We start from the raw sequence: 16,765 nt of genomic DNA, 5'->3' as shown, positions 1-16,765 counted from the left end.
TATTTTCTAATTTTCTGTTGAGTCATTTGTCTTTTTTTCTATTATATTTTTAGGATTTACTTACATAATCTGGGTACTAAATCCTTTGTCAATTCTAAGTTTTTCAAATAGCTCTGCTTATGGCTTGTCTTTTTATTTCCTTTATAAGGTCTTTTGATGGAAAAGTGTTTATTTTAATGTCAAAGTTCTATAGTGTATTCATACCACACACATATACACCATGGAACACTATGCAAGCACAAAAAGAATGGAATAATGTCTTTTGCAGCAACATGGATGCAGTTGGGGGCCATCATCCTGAATAAATTAACAAAGAAACACAAAGCTAAATACCACAGGTTCTCACTTATTAATAGGAGCTAAACGTTGAGCACACACAGACATAAATATGGGAAAAATAGACACTGCAAACTACTAGAAGTGGGAGATAGGGAGGACAACATGAGTTGAAAAAAATTCCACTTATCAGGTACTATGCTCACTATCTGGGTATCTCTTTAATCTTTCTCCTCCACCATTCTTCATGTGACTTGCCCTTTTAAGGTCATTTCATGATGCAAAATGGCTCATGCATTTCTAGTCTTCACAGCAACTGTTCAGGAAACAAGAAGGAGGAAGTTGGGGGTAGGGATATGGGGGAAAATCAGTTTCTATTAAGAGGCCTTCTCAGGCTAATATCCAGAATCTACAATGAACTCAAACAAATTTACAAGAAAAAAACCAACAACCCCATCAAAAAGTGGGTGAAGGACGTGAACAGACAATTCTCAAAAGAAGACATTTATGCAGCCAAAAAGCACATGAAAAAATGCTCACTATCACTGGCCATCAGAGAAATGCAAATCAAAACCACAATGAGATACCATCTCACACCAGTTAGAATGGCAATCATTAAGAAGTCAGGAAACAACAGGTGCTGGAGAGGATGTGGAGAAAGAGGAACACTTTTACACTGTTGGTGGGACTGTAAACTAGCTCAACCATTGTGGAAGTCAGTGTGGCGATTCCTCAGGGATCTAGAACTAGAAATACCATTTGACCCAGCCATCCCATTACTGGGTATATACCCAAAGGACTATAAATCATGCTGCTATAAAGACACATGCACACGTATGTTTATCGCGGCACTATTCACAATAGCAAAGACTTGGAACCAACCCAAATGTCCAACAATGATAGACTGGATGAAGAAAATGTGGCACATATACACCATGGAATACTATGCAGCCATAAAAAATGATGAGTTCATGTCCTTTGTAGGGACAGGGATGAAATTGGAAATCATCATTCTCAGTAAACTATCGCAAGAACAAAAAACCAAACACCGCATATTCTCACTCATAGGTGGGAATTGAACAATGAGAACACATGGACACAGGAAGGGGAACATCACACTCTGGGGACTGTTGTGGGGTGGGGGAGGGGGGAGGGATAGCATTGGGAGATATACCTAATGCTAGATGACGAGTTAGTGGGTGCAGTGCACCAGCATGTCACATGTATACATATGTAACTAACCTGCACATTGTGCACATGTACCCTAAAACTTAAAGTATAATAATAAAAAAAAAGAGGCCTTCTCAAAGAGCTTGCAAAACCCTCATGTTTCATGAGCAATCAGCTACAAGTGAAGTTAAAAAATGTGGGGTCTTCTTATAGTTTACACAGATATCCCATCAAAATTGAGATTATTTAACTAAAATAGAAGCGAATATTAGAAAGTAAATAGGCAAATAGCAGTCTCTGCCTTTATCAGGTTAAAGAAGTTCCAATCAATCCTTGGTTAGCTAATAGTTTTTTTTAAATCATGAATATTCATTAACTTTATTAAATGCTTTGCTGCATCTATTCAGATTATCATATTTTTTCTTCAATCTGTTAATTTTATAAATCAAATACATTGATTTTCTAATTTAAATGTACTTTGTATACCCAGCATAAACTCATTTTGATCGTGATATATCTTTGCTGTATGTTGTTGGAATTGACTTGCTAATATTTCATTTATGATTCTTTTACACCTATTAATGAATGAGATCAATTTGCAGGTTTCCTTTTTCATTTTTCCCTTGCTGGTTTTGGGTATCAAGTTTATACTATTCATAAAATTAATTAGAGGGAGTTACTTCTTGTGTAAGGTTCAAGTTATCTCTACCTTGAAACTTTGGTAGAATTTTCTAGTAAAACCAGTCTTGTCCTGTGATTTCTTTTGTAAGAAGATTTGTATTTTTGGTTTTCTGAAATTATCAAAATTTCTGTTTCTTTCTGTCTTTTTAATTTTAACTCTTCTCAAATCATTTTATTTTTCTAAACAGTTATGTGATTTGCTTACAAGGATCAAGAAAATGTGTGTGTCTCATAATCCATCCGTTGTGGTAGTTAATCTTTTTTTTCCTAGAGAAAAAATCTAAAAACATCTCAGTAAGATCAGTTCTTAGTAATCCTAGGAACAAGGAGAACAGGGACTGAAAGTGTATAATAAGCTGTACTCTAACTGGCAGACAGAACTTGACATAAGTCCATCCCTAAGCCTCATGTCTAGATTATCTGGATTCATGAGCTCAATGAACTGAAGACTGCCTCTTCCCTCATGTGTGACCTAGCTCGAGTATTGCCTTCTGCTCTAGTCTCTATATTTGATTCCCACAGCTGGAGTCAAGCAGTGAGCTCGCATCTACTTTGTAATGATGTTTTCTTTTCCTAGAATATGGCCTCTGTACATGTCTTTACATCCCAACCACCTGGACCACTACCCTTTTATATTCTTTCAAAACCCCAATTCATATATCATTTCTCCTGGGAAAGTTTCCAGAATGTAAACAGAGTTGTATTGTCTGTATTTCATGTCATTTCTGTATCTATTACTTTTCCCTCCACTCCATTTATTACACATACTATTTTAAAAACTTTTTACTGTAATATAATATACATCAGAAATATATATATATCAAAAGTACACAGATTTATAAATTTTCAAAGACATTGCATTTTATATTTTTGTATCTTGGCCTCTCCCATTATACTGTGAGCTAACCAGTGGTTCTCTATAACATTTCTAGGACTTACCACACAGTGGCTGGAACAAATATTAAACAAATGATAGATACTCATTTTTTCTCATTTACATTTTTGGTTTCTAGTTACTGATTATACAGCAATTTATTCATTTCTCTTAACACTGTGAAGTTGCTGCTATTATTGCCATTTTTCTGAGGAGAAAACAGTATATGTTTCTTGCTTAAAATAACAAGTGGGAGATTGAATTGTTGGCCCCAGCACATCTTCCTTCTCACAAACAAGCCTGTTGCCATGTACTTTTGCAGTTTTTCCTACCACCATGGGTAGAATCTTTTTCTCTAATCCTTGACTGTGGGCTCAGCCATGTAACTTGTTTTGGCCAATTGAAGATTAGCAGATGTGATGTAAGCAGAGATTTGTAAAGTGCATTTATTGTCAAGCACTCTTGTGCCTCTGCCATTACTGAGAAAAGAGCTCTCCCTGTGCGGCTGTTGCTCCTCAGCCTGAGTACTAGAATGAGCAACATAAAGTAGAATTAAGCCAACCTAACCCAGCCTGAGTCAGCTGACCTACTGACCTGAGTGAGGCAATTGAGCACAACAGAGATGCCTCAATCAACCCAAAGTTTGAGATAGTTGCATATCACTGAGAGTACTGTTTATCGTTATGTATCACTGACTCACTAATTTAGCCAATGTTAACAGATTTGGCTGACACTCAGATCACGTTTTTAAGCAAAATACAATTCTCTCTTCTTTGATACATTTTCCAATCAAGTGTTTAGGCCTCCTCTTCATGCATCTTCTAGTTCCTGATTCAGTACAAAAAGTCTTTTAAAATACAAAGAAATCTATTTACCCTTCGTTTATTTTTTCTCTCCTTCCTTCCGAATTCTTCCTTCTTTCCTTCCTTCTTCCTTCCCTCCATCCCTTCCTTTTTCTCACCTTTCTCATGCATATTGTAGTACTATCTGTCTAGGTATCCTATTTCATTTACTATAATGTGAGTAGTTTATCATCAATATTCTGCACACTTTATATAATTTTTTTGTCTTCTCCTTTGAGTAAATATTGAAGCATGGGAATTATTCTGTACCCAATTTTCCATAGCTTGGGATGGCCTTAGAAGAAGAGCTAACCATAGTCTTTGTTGATGGTCCTAGGTCTTTTGCATTGTGTTCAAAGTCTTGTATTTGGGTTCACTCCTCTCAGACAGCAAAGCTACCTATTTCCTTGGGGATATGGCTTTGGGTTTTGGAACATTTTTTCTATTCATCATGAAAACCTGAAAAATACTGATTTCTGGCAATTTTTGTTGCCAGCATTGAGAGTCTATAGTAGAAGGCAGGTGCTTCCAGACTCCAGTGACTTTTCATTTCTCTTCTCTAACCTGCTTGCTCTCACTCTCAGTTGCTTTTTCTCCTAATTGGTAGAAATAATTCTTGGGATTTATTTTACTCATGTTCTTTCCACATTATTGGTTCTCAAAACCAGAGAAGGCTTAGGAAATATACAAAGCAAGCTAGACATTTCCATTTAATTTTTATGTCACTACTTTTTGTAATGGATGAAATTAATATTCTTATTTAGTTGCCATTGCTAAATTAAGTTCCTGTTTTTATTTCTTTTTTGTTCATATCATTATGTATTTTAGGGAGACACATTTCTCTTTTCTAAGGTACTGGCCACAGCCACCACTGTGTTATTGACACTGAGTCTTTAGCCTTTTCTTTATGTTTAGTTGATAAAGTTCAGCAGCCATTTGCAAGATTTTCTTTTTCTTCTTTGTCTATTATTTTACATTTCCAATTTATTTAGTTTTAAGACATCATAATGTTACTAAGACATGGTTCATATACCATACCTTTAAATCTATCCAACTGAATTATATAATTCATCAGTTTTTAGTGTATTCAGTTGTGTAACCACCAGTCCAATTAATTTTAGAACATTTTCATCACCCACAAAAGAAAATCCATACCTGTTATCAATCACTTCGCATTTTTCCTCCAACACTCCAGACCTAGGCAACAAATGATTTAATTTCTGTTTCTGTACACAAGCCTATTCTGGACATTTCAAATTAATGGTATCATACAACATATGGTGTTTTGTGACTAGGTTATTTCATTTAGCATGATGTTTTCAGGGTTTATCTATATTGTAGTATGCATCCATTTTTTATTGCTTTTCTTAAAAAAATTTTTTTCAGAGCAGTTTTAGGTTCACAGCCAAATTGAGAAGAAGAAACAGATATACCACATACCCTCTGTACCCACACACACATCGCTTCCCCCACTATCAGTATCTCTCAGCAGGGGGGTACATTCGTTACAACTGATGAACCTACAGTGACACATCATTATCATTCAAACTCCATAGTTTATTTTGAGGTTCACTCTTGGTGGTGTACATTCTACGAGTTTGGACAAATGTAAATGGCATGTATTCACCATATAGAGTTTTACAAAATGATTTCTCTGCCCTAAAAATTCCCTGTGCTTCTTCTATACATTTGATCTTCTTACTGTCTCCATATTTTTTTCTTATCCAGAATGTTGTATAGTTGGAGTCATACAGTATGTGCCCTTTTCAGATTGTCTTATTTGACTTTATAATGTGCACTTAAGTTTTCTCCCTATCTTTTCACGGTTTGATAGCTTCTTGCTTTTTAGCACTGAATAATATTCTGTTGTCTGGATGTACCACGGTGTACCTATCCATTCATCTACTGAAGGACATCTTGTCTGCTTCCAAGTTTTGGTAAATATGAATAAAGCTGCTATAAACATCCATGGGCAGGTTTTTGAAGACAAAATATATGAACTCCTTTGTGTAAGTACCAAGGAATGCAATCGTTGGAATATACGTTAATAATATGTTTAGTTTTATATGAGACTGTCAAACTATCTTCCAAAGTGGTTGTATCATTTTGCATTCCTACTAGCAATGAATGAGAGTTCCTGTTGCTCCATATACTCACCAGGATATGGTGCTGTCTGTTTTGGATGTTGGCCATTCAAATACGTGTATAGTAGTATCTCATGGTTGTTTTAATTTGCAATTCCCTAACGACACATGATGTTAAACAATTTTTTGTATGCTTATTTATCACCTGCATAAATTCTTAGGTCAGGTGTTTGGCTCATTCAAGTCTTTGGCTCATTTTATTTTATTTTATTTTTTTCTTTTTGTTGAGTTATAAGAGTTCTCTGTATGTTTTTAAGAATCCCTTACAAGATATGTCTTCTAAACATATTTTCTTCCAGTTTGAGGGTAATCTTCTCATTCTCTTGGGGGTGTTTTTTGCAAATCAGAAGTTTTAAATTTTAATGAGGCCCAGATTATCAATTCCTTTTTTCATGGACCATGACTTTGAGGTCATATCTAAAAAGTCATTGCCACACACAAGGCCATCTAGATTTTCTCCTATATTATCTTTCAAGAGTTTTGTAGCTTTGTGTTTTACATGGAGGTCTGTGATTTATTTTGAGTTAGTTTTTCTGAAGGGTGTAGGGCTTGTGTTTAGATGCCTTTTTTTTTTTTTTTTGCATGTTGACACCCAGTAGTATCAGAATCATTTGTTGAAAGGCTTTCTTTTCTTCATGGTATTGACTTTGCTCCCTTGTCAAAGATCACTTGACTATACTGATGTAGGTCTGTTTCTGAGTTTTCTATTCTGTTCCGTTGATCTATCTGTGTATACTTTTACCAATACTACAGTGTCTTGATTACTGGAGTTTTATGTCTTGCATTTGGCTAGTGTCAGGCCTCCACCTTTGTTCTTCTCTTTCAATATTGTTTTGGCTACTCTTGGATTTTTGCCTCTCCACTTTATAATCAGCTTTTGGTTTTCACAAAATATCTTGCTAGGAGTTTGATGGAGACTGCATTGAATCTATAGTTGGAAAGAATTGACATTTTGACAATTTTGAGTCTTCCTATTCATGAATATGGAAACTTTCCCCTACTTATTTAGTTATTCCAATTGTTTTGTCAGAGTTTTGTAGTTTTTCTCATATGGATCTTGTACATATTTTGTTAGAATTATCCTTAAATATTTCCTTTTGGGGGGTGCTAATGTAAATAATATTGTGGTTTTAATTTAAAATTCCATTTGTTTATTGCTGGTATATAGTTTTCTTGTAATATTTCTGTATGGTTTTTTGCTTTAGGGCAATACATAGAATGAGTTAGGAAGTATTTCCTTTGCTTCTATCTTTTGGAAAAGATAGCAGAGAATTGATGTCATTTCTTTCTTAGCTGTTTGGTAGAATTTACTAGTTAATCCATGTGGGCCTGATGCTTTCTGTTTTGAAAGTATATTGTTTAGTGATTCAATTTCTTTAACATATGTAGGCCTATTCAGATTTTCCTTTTTTATGTGTGAGTTTTGGCAGATTTTGTCTTTCAAGGAATTCGTCCATTTCATCTTGGTTATCAAATTTTGGGGCATTGAGTTGTTCATATTATTGCTTTCTATTCGTTTAATGTTCATAGAATCTGTAGTGATGTTCCTTCTTTCATTTCTAATTTTAATAATTTCTGTTCTTTCTATTTTTTCTTAGATACACTGGTTAAAACCTTATTCATTTTATTGATCTTTTCAGAGAAGCAAGTTTAGGTTTCATTTATTTTCTTTATTGATTTCCTGTTTTCAATTTCATTGATTCCTACTCTAATTTTTATTTCTTTTCTTCTGCTTACATTGGATTTAATTTGTTCTTCTTCTCTGGTTTCCTAAAGTGGAAGTTTAGGTGATTGATTTTATGTCTTTCTTTTTTATAATATATGCATTCAATGCTATACATTTCTTTCTAAGTACAGATTTCACAGCATCCCGTAAATTTTGATGTTGTATTTTCATTTTCCCTTAGTTCAAAGTATTTTTAAATTTATCTTGAGATTTCTTTTTTGACCCACTTATTATTTACAAGGATATTGTTTATTCTCTATGTATATGTGATTTTTCAATTTTTTTGTTGTTGATTTCTAATTGGATTCCATTGTGATCTGATAGCCGATATTGTATGATTTCTCTTCTATTCGCTTTTCCCTTCCATTTACTTGGTGCCCAACCCATTCATTTACTTTTAACTTAAATGTGCCTTTATACTTAAAGTAGGTTTCTTGTGGGTACTTATATGTTAAGGTGTAATTTGTGGCTCAGAATGTAGTTTATCTTCAAGAATGTTCTATGTGAACTTGAGAAAAATGTGCATTCTGCTTTTGTTTGATGAGGTACTCCATAGATGTCAATTATATCCAGTTGAATAATGGTGCTATTGAGTTCAACTACATCTTACTGACATTCCGCCTGCTAGATCTGCCCGTTTTTGATAGAAAGATGTTGTTGTCTCCAACAACTGTAATAGTAGATTTATCTATTTCTTCTTGCAATTCTATCAGTTTTTGCCTCATGTATTTTGATGCTCTGTTGTAGGTGCATACATATTAAGGATTGTTATGTGTTCTTGGAGAACTGATAAAACTGATAATGAGTTTATCATTATGTAATGCCCCTCTTTATCTCTAATAACTTTAAAGCCTCCTTTGTCTGAGATTAATATAACCATTCCTGCTTTCTTTTAGTTAGTGTTAGCATGGTATCGCTTTTCCCTTCCATTTACCTTTTATTTTTATTTTTTTTCTTTTGAGACAGAGTCTATCTCTGTCGCCTATGCTGGAGTGCAGTGGCATGATCTCAGCTCACTGCAACCTCCATCTCCTGGGTTCAATTAGTTCTCTTGCCTCAGCTTTCCAAGTAGCTTGGATTACAGGCATGTGCCATGACACCCAGCTAATTTTTTGTATTTTCAGTTGAGATAGAGTTTCACTATGTTGGCCAGGCTGGTCTTGAACTTCTGGGCTCAAGTGATCCACCCGCCTTTGTATCCTAAAGTGCTGGGATTACAGGTGTGAGCTATGGTGCCCAACCCATTCATTTACTTTTAATTTAAATGTGCCTTTATATTTAAAGTAGGTTTCTTGTGGGTACTTACAGTTGGGACTTATTTTTTGATCCACTCTGACAATCTCTGTCTTTTAAGTGTTGCATTTAGACCATGGACATTCAAAATGATTATTGATATAATTGGATTAATATTTGCCACATTTATTGCTGTTTTATTTGTTCCCTTTTTCTTTGTTCTTATTTTTGTCTTCTTTCTGCTTTTTGTTATTTTAATTGAGAATTTTATATGATTCGATTTTTTCTCCATTCTTAGCATATCAGTTACATTCATTTATAATGTATGAATATCATTATCATGTATCAATATCATACAGCATTGTAATGTATCAATATCATATCAGTTACATTCATTTATAAACTTATTTTAGTGGTTTCCCTAGAGTGTGCAAATACATTTACAACTAATTCAAGCCCACTTACAAGTAACACTGTACTGCTTCAAAGGCAGTGTGAGTACCTTATAACGAAATAATCCTCATTGCTGCTTCTCATCCTTTATCTCATTGTTATCATTTATTTCACTTATATATAAGTGTGTATAACACACACACATATATACACAAAATGGGATAGTTCCCTTGGCCCCTTCAGGAGTGGGACTTGTGAAGGGGCGGCTCATTTACTCAGCCTGCAGCTCTGAACCCCTCATGGGATGGGGAGCATGCAGGTGAGTAGGTGCAGGAGACAAAGCTAACAAATGCTGGAACCGGCTGATGGCTCCTCTCTGGTGGGAGGAGGCTCTGTGTAGGCCGCTTGGCAGCATCCTAGCACGTTACCATGCTCTTTTAGCACTGCCATCTGGGAGGGGGTGTCTGTGAGCCCCGGAGCCCCAGAGGGTATGTTACCAGCCCAGTGAGCCTTTTGCCTCATTGTATGAGGCAGCTGCCCACTGCGAGCGAGGGCGAAGGGCCAATGTGACAGCCTTTTCTGGGTTCCTGCACCCACTGCATCCCAAATTTTTGTCTGGTGCCCAAGAGGAATGAGGCCACACAGACTTGAAGGATGGTGAGTGTGGAGATTTTACTGAGTGGTAGAAGTGGCTCTCAGAGGGATGGGAGCTGGAAAGGGTATTGAGTGGGAAGGCAGTCTTGCCCTGGAGTTCAGCCTTCCCCAGCAGTCACTGACCATCCCTGGCAAACTCCTCTCTGACTGTAGTCTCCAATGTCCAGCTACTTCTTCTCTCGACATTCAGATGCTTCTCTCTTCTGTGTGTGTGTGAGCTGAGTCTGGGGTTTGGGGTTCTTATGGGCATAGGATAGGGGGCATGGTGAGCCAAAAGGCAACATTCAGGTGGGAAAACAAGGATGTGAAGCTCTCACTTAGGGCTGTGGGTTTAGGCTTGAGGGTGGAGCCCTCACCAGAGACCCTTCCCTTTTCTACCCAGTATTTCCCTGCCTCTTGTCTGTATCATATGTATACATAACTAATATGTTGTTTCTGTTTTTATTTTGAACAAACTATTATCTGTTAGGTCAATGAAGAATAGCAAAAATAAGTTTCTATTTTACTTGCATTTATTCCTTTTTTGATGCTCTTTCTTTATGTAGATATGAGTTTCCGACCTATATCATTTTCTTTCTCTCCAAAAATCTTTTTTTGTTTAACATTTCTTGCAGTGCAAGTTCATCAATATTTGTTTGTCTGCCAAAGTCTATTTCTCCTTCATTTTTGAAGGATAATTTCACAGGGTACAGAATTCTAGGTTGGTGGGTTTTTCTTTCCCCAATAATTTAAATATTTCACTCTACTTTCTTATTGCTTGCTTGGTCTCCAAAGAGAAATCAGATGTATTTCTTTTTTGTTTCTCTATAAAATTAGCTGTTTTTTAGTTTGGAACTTGCAAAAAAAATACTAAAAATAGAGTTATATGATTCAGCAATCCCGTTGCTAGGTCTATACCCCAAAGAAAAGAAATCAGTATATCAAACAGATATCTGCACACTCACGTTTATTGCAGCATTATTCACAATGGCTAAGCTTTGGAAGCAATGTACATGTTCATCAACAGACAAACAGGTAAATAAAATGTGGAGCATATTCACAGTTGAGTACTATTCAGCCATAATAACGAATGAGGTCTTGTCGTTTGCAACATGGATGGAACTGGAGGCCATTACGTTAAGCAAAATAAGCCAGGCACAGAAAGACAAACTTTTCATTTTCTCACTTATTTGTGAGAAATAAAATTAAAACAATTGAACTCATGGAGATAGAGAATAGAACAATGGTTACCAGATGCTAGAAAGTGTAGTGACTAGGGGAAGAGACAATGGTTAATGTGCACAAAAATACAATTAGATAGAATTAATAACATCTAGTATTTTATAGCACAACAGAGTGACTCCCGTCAACAATAATTTATTTTACATTTAAAAATAACTAAAAGAGTATAATTGGATTGTTTGTAACGTAAAGAAGGGATAAATGCTTCAGGTAATGAATACCCCATTTACCCTGATGTGATTATTGGACATTGTATGCCTGTATCAAGATATTTCATGTACCCCATAAATATATACACCTACTATATATCTACACACACACACACACAAAAACTAAAAGCAATAAAATTAGCTGTTTTATCCCCCTCTGGCTTCTTTCAGGATTTAGAAAAAAAATCTTTGATTTTCTGTAGTTTGAAAATGGCATGCTTAAGTGTAGTTTTTTGTTGTTGTTTGTTTGTTTTTGTCATTTATCTTCCTTGGTGTTCTGTGTACATCCTGAATCTGTGGTTTGGTGTCTGATATTAATCCGGAAAAATTCTCAGTTATTATTGTCTCAAATATTCTGTTTTTTCCTTTTTCTTCTAGTATTTCCACTACATGTAAGTTATACTTTTTGTAGTTGTTCCACAGTTTGTGGATATTTTATTCTCCCTCTGTCCCCACCTCTCCACCCCACCCAATCTTTGTCCTCTTTGCTTTCCAGATTTGAAAGTTTCTATTAATATATTCTCAAGTTCAGAGACCTTTTTCTCCGCCATGTCTAGTCTACTAAAAAGCTCATCAAAGGCATTCTTTATTTTTGTTAGTGTTTTCTTGAGTCCAGCATTTTCTTTTGGTACTTTCTCAGAATTGCAATTTCTCTGCTTACATTGCCCATCTGTTCTTGCATGTTGTCTCCTTTACCCGTTAGTGCTCTTACCATATTAATAATGTTTTAAAATTTCCTGATAATCCTAAATTCCCTGCTATGTCTGGTTCTGATGCTTTCACTGTCTTTTCATAATGTTTTTTGCCTTTTAGTTTGCCTTGAATTTTTTCTTGATAGTCAAACCTAATGTATTGGATCAAAGCGACTGCTGTAAATAGGTCTTTAGTAATGTGGTGGTGAGGTGTGTGGGAAGGGAAGGATTATACAGTTCTACAAGTAGGTTTCAGTCTTTTAGTGAGTTTGTCTCTCTGGACTGTGAACTTTACACATGCTTCTCCATCCTTTCCCCAAACCTTAAGTGGAACAAAGTGGCTAAAGTAGGCTTGAGTTGGGTATTTTTCTTCTCCCAAGTCAGCTGGGTTTTCCCTAGGAAATTAGGCTCTGGTTAACTGGTTTCTTTTGAGGACAGACCTTATTAAGAAAAGGGTGCACTTAATTCAGAATGGATCCTTTCCCTTCTCCCTTGCTGGAAGCATGGAAGTATTTCTTTCTGATGTTTTCTGTGAGAACCTGGTGATAAAACTCACAAACATGTCAGTACCCTCCTATGACTAGGTCCACCTGAAGTTTTTAACTCTCAGACTTGTCCACAGTTAGCCTCCAGGAATTTGTCAATTATAGCTCAGGTTTTTCTACTTCAGCAATGATTCCTGGGGAGATTTGTTCTCTGGTATATGGAGAGTCTCTCTATCTGCCCGTATTTCCAGTTTGGGAGATAGCAGATTTACCCTGTGACTTTGCTTCTGTGAAGTATCTAAGTTGTTTTTATTTATTTATTTTTTAGTTTATTTAGCTTTTTACTTATTTTTACCTATTGTTTGGACAGAGTGGCAACTTCCAAGCATGCAGAACTGGAAACTGAACTTCATTTTGTTTTTAATCATATCTTTCAAATGGAAAATTAGCACTTGTCAACAAATTACAAATATAACACTTTCAAAATAGTTTATCAATGATTTTCAAAGTTTTTTTTGTAATTTAAAGACTTTGTATTGAAATTACTTACCAAAATTTAAAACAGAACTTTTATTTGAGTTTCCACATTCCTCAAATATTAATAACTTGCTTGGGAAAAAATGGATTGTGTTTTCCTTTAAAATACATACGTAACCTGTTTTCAATGGTGATTACAAGAAAAACTATAATAAGGTTATTTTATATAATCTGGTATTACATTATAGTACAAAAACTAAAAAGAACTAAAATTTTATTGTTTTAAAGCTGGGATTCAAATCTGAATTTTGTCATTTACTAAATAAAAGTTTTTCCACATGCGTTTCCCTGGGTATTAGTTTCTGCATTTGAAAAATAAGAAGTATAGTACCCACATGAGTTAGGTCATGAATTGTTACAAGAATCAAACTGAATAATATATATGAAATTCCTCATAAATTTAAATTGATATATCAATTAAAGTTATTTATTTTCTCAGCACTAAATGAAGAACTCCAGAAACTCCTAAGAAAGTTTGACAATTGCATAGTTAAAAACAATTTGAAAGCAGCAAAGAGTCCATAACTTGAGCTAATATTCCTTCATTTCAAGCTGAGGTCTTTGGTAACCAAGTAATAATATGAATGTTGAGAAAGGTAACAATTGTGACACCCTCTGACCCTCCCTCTCCTCTTTCTCAACTTTAGTTTGGTAGACAATTTTTTAAAAAGAAGAAATAAATAAAGGAGTTAACCACCTGATAGTTCGGCCAAAAAATAATGGGAGAGCATTGTGTTCCACAGGCAGTTAATTAGTTTCACAAAATGACTCATGTAACCAAAAAAAGTCTTATTATTTTTGCTTTTGAGAGAGAAATGATTGATACCAGACCTTGATACTAGATTAAATTAAGACCTATCAGGTGAAACAGAATTGTTTTCTTCCTTAATTTTCTATGTATCTGAATCAAATTATTTCATTTAGTTTTCTTTCCCATTACTACTCACTAATTTATTATTGTTGTTGCTTGTTGTTGTTGTTGTTGTTGTTAAGGCAATTTACCTAGATGAGCTAAAAGTATCCATGAGTCATCCAAGGTTTGAGGTTGTCTGTCTTGGACCCAGAATACTGGTTCCCAGTTGTAAGTCAAAGGAATTAAGATGGAAAATTATTACATTTTGCTGGCTCAGTCCTGGGAAAGCATTACACTTGGGCTCAGTCTCATTCTTGCTTCTTCTTTCCCTATGGATTCTTTTCAGATATCATGGGTCATTTAGTGAATAATGGTTGTAAGCCCAAACACAGAATCCAGACTAAGTTTGGGTTCAAATCCCTCCTCTTAATAATCTACGTGATCTTAGGTAGATCACCTCATCTCTTTTGGCCTCGGTTTTCTCATAAATAAAATGGAGATATTTAAAATCCTCCTTCTTAGGTTTGCTAGGAATGCCACAGAAACTGCACATGTATACCTATGTAACAAACTGCATGTTTTGCACATGTATCCCAGAATTTAAAGTAAAATTTTTAAAAATCTAGCACATATTAAATGCTCATTACTGTTAGAATATTCTAGAATTTAAATTCAAGTGAAATCTTAAGACCATAATATCTTTGTTCTGAAAAACATTTGATTTCAGCTAGCCAGCTTCTCTGTCAATAAGACAGTGCTTCCCCAACACATGCAGGGCTGTTTGTTTTTCCTTTGGCCTCAGTGTCTTTTAAAATAAACCCATGTTTAAATCTAAAGCAAATCCAAACTAATTTAGCAATGGTGAATATTTCCTTGCTGAAAATAAGACTTACCTCACTCCTTAAGTCAAGCTGGAGTTTCCTGTGGAGGCCAAATGCCGAAAGCCTGCTGAGAGAGCAGCATGTGATGAATCACCAGAAAAGATGAAAATGATCATACTCTGGAAACACATTTTGCTAACACAAAGACCACAGAGTCTCCTCTCTCCATACCATCAGGCTATTACCACTTCAACCTCAGGGCATTACAGTAAGACAGCAATGATGATAAACTCTGAATTTCTTTGGTAAGGGGTCAGAAGAAGGGAGGCCATGGGTCTGAAGATATTTTTATAATATTATCCTGTCCTTTGTATTACATACTTGTTTTTATTTCATGAAATTGTTCTTGGTCTGGTGTAAGGAACATGAGACTAACACTTACAGTGTGTTCTAGACCAGTGGATCTCAAAGTGTAGTTCCCAGATCAGCAGCAACAGCATCACCTGAGAATTTGTTTGAAATGCAATGCTTGGTTCCATCAAAGAATTACTGAATCAAGAACTCTGCTTGTGGGGCTTAGAAATCTGTGTTTTAATAACAGGTCCCCCAGGCGATTCTAATGCATGCTCAAATTTGAGAACCAATTACAAGAAGTTGGAGAACAAAGTCTCCTGTGCTGGCTCTGCAATTTGTTTCCCTGTGGCCTTGAGTTAGACCTCTTAGAACTTGAGTCCTCCCCTGTAAAAGATAAATGGAGATAATGGGCCACTGGCAAGGAGACAATATGTGAGGGTGCTTCATAAACTACGTGATAAATACATGTGTCATTTTATTTAAGTCTACTGATATAGGCTTCAGAAAATTATGTCAGAAGGGGATTAATCAGAAGATTTTTTTTTTTGAAACTGAATGAATTTTTAATTAAAAAAAGATAAAATAGCCATAAACCTATTCTCAAAGCTTAGGGCTGCTTTCATGAGCAGACCAAACTAGATCAGTCAGAGCAACCCACAGGGGCAGTGGCCAGGGAGGTGGGAAGCAATCCCAGAATTGTGCCAAGGCGGGGGTTCCACTGGGGAAAAGGGAACAATGGTTTTTCCTCTCCCTTTTACAAGTAATTGTACTTCTTTGACTCACATTAGACTGCCTCTTTCCTTGTAGTACAATGAAGATGAGAGATCGCTTGAGTTACTCCCAAGATCATAAAGCCACAGTCAAGAAAAGTTAGTTTGAGTAAAATACCTTCATAAAATTACAGCTAGCAAAAGGGAAGCCTGATCATTTGGACCCCAGAAAAATATATTCTTTCTGTGCTCAAGAGAATACATTAGCATCTTCCTGAATCCTGATTGAAAAGACTCAAGCTCATTCTCTAGTCATTCAAAAAGGATGCAATTTTCCAGTGACAATAAGGGCTATTAAATGTCCCAGTTGGAAATGAGAATAATGTGTGGCTCAGCCAGCCAAATTCCAAATCAGTATTCTTCCTTAGCATCAATCAAATTGGTGATGCTGTCTATTTCTATATATTGCTTATGGGTTATTTATATGTGCCATTGGATTTTATAGAAATATTTAAAATATAATATCTACGTATGAAATGTCTTTGCTCTCAAGTGATATTTTCGAAGTCATAAGTAATAATGAACACAGAAATCTAAAGCTATTTTTTTATACAATGAAAATGCTCTTTGTAAGAATTGCTAGCCCTTTTCGTTTCAAGCTCTTTCTTCCTGTAAGGTACCACAGACATACCAAAGACACTTTTTTCAAGGAAATGGAATATTAGGTTTCAAATGCCCAATATTAAGCTACATTTACCATGTGTACTAATCAAATTATGCATGTTCCTTGCGGGTTCAAGGAAAAAAACATCATATGATGGGGAGATTGTTGTGGTAGAGATCTTTTCCATGAGATAAGCATACCTGTTTCTGTGTCATTTACTAAGCCA

General features: G+C 35.4%; 1 long non-coding RNA gene across 5 annotated transcripts in view; it reads right to left on the bottom strand.

The window, feature by feature from the left end:
- LOC134809543 (uncharacterized) overlaps nt 1-16,765 on the bottom strand; it is a 163,203-nt gene that overhangs the window by 34,865 nt on the left and 111,573 nt on the right. For 3 of the 5 annotated variants that reach the window (XR_010155515.1, XR_010155511.1, XR_010155513.1), the window contains one exon: nt 14,884-14,935. This is a non-coding gene — a long non-coding RNA (uncharacterized LOC134809543). Of the gene's footprint in view, nt 1-14,883; nt 14,939-16,765 lie in introns of all 5 variants that reach the window. The other 2 variants (XR_010155512.1, XR_010155514.1) reach the window with 1 other exon arrangement.

The sequence above is a fragment of the Pan troglodytes genome, chromosome 2, assembly GCF_028858775.2.
Source record: "Pan troglodytes isolate AG18354 chromosome 2, NHGRI_mPanTro3-v2.0_pri, whole genome shotgun sequence".
NCBI lineage: Eukaryota > Metazoa > Chordata > Mammalia > Primates > Hominidae > Pan > Pan troglodytes.
This window is presented reverse-complemented; position numbering and strand designations above follow the sequence as displayed.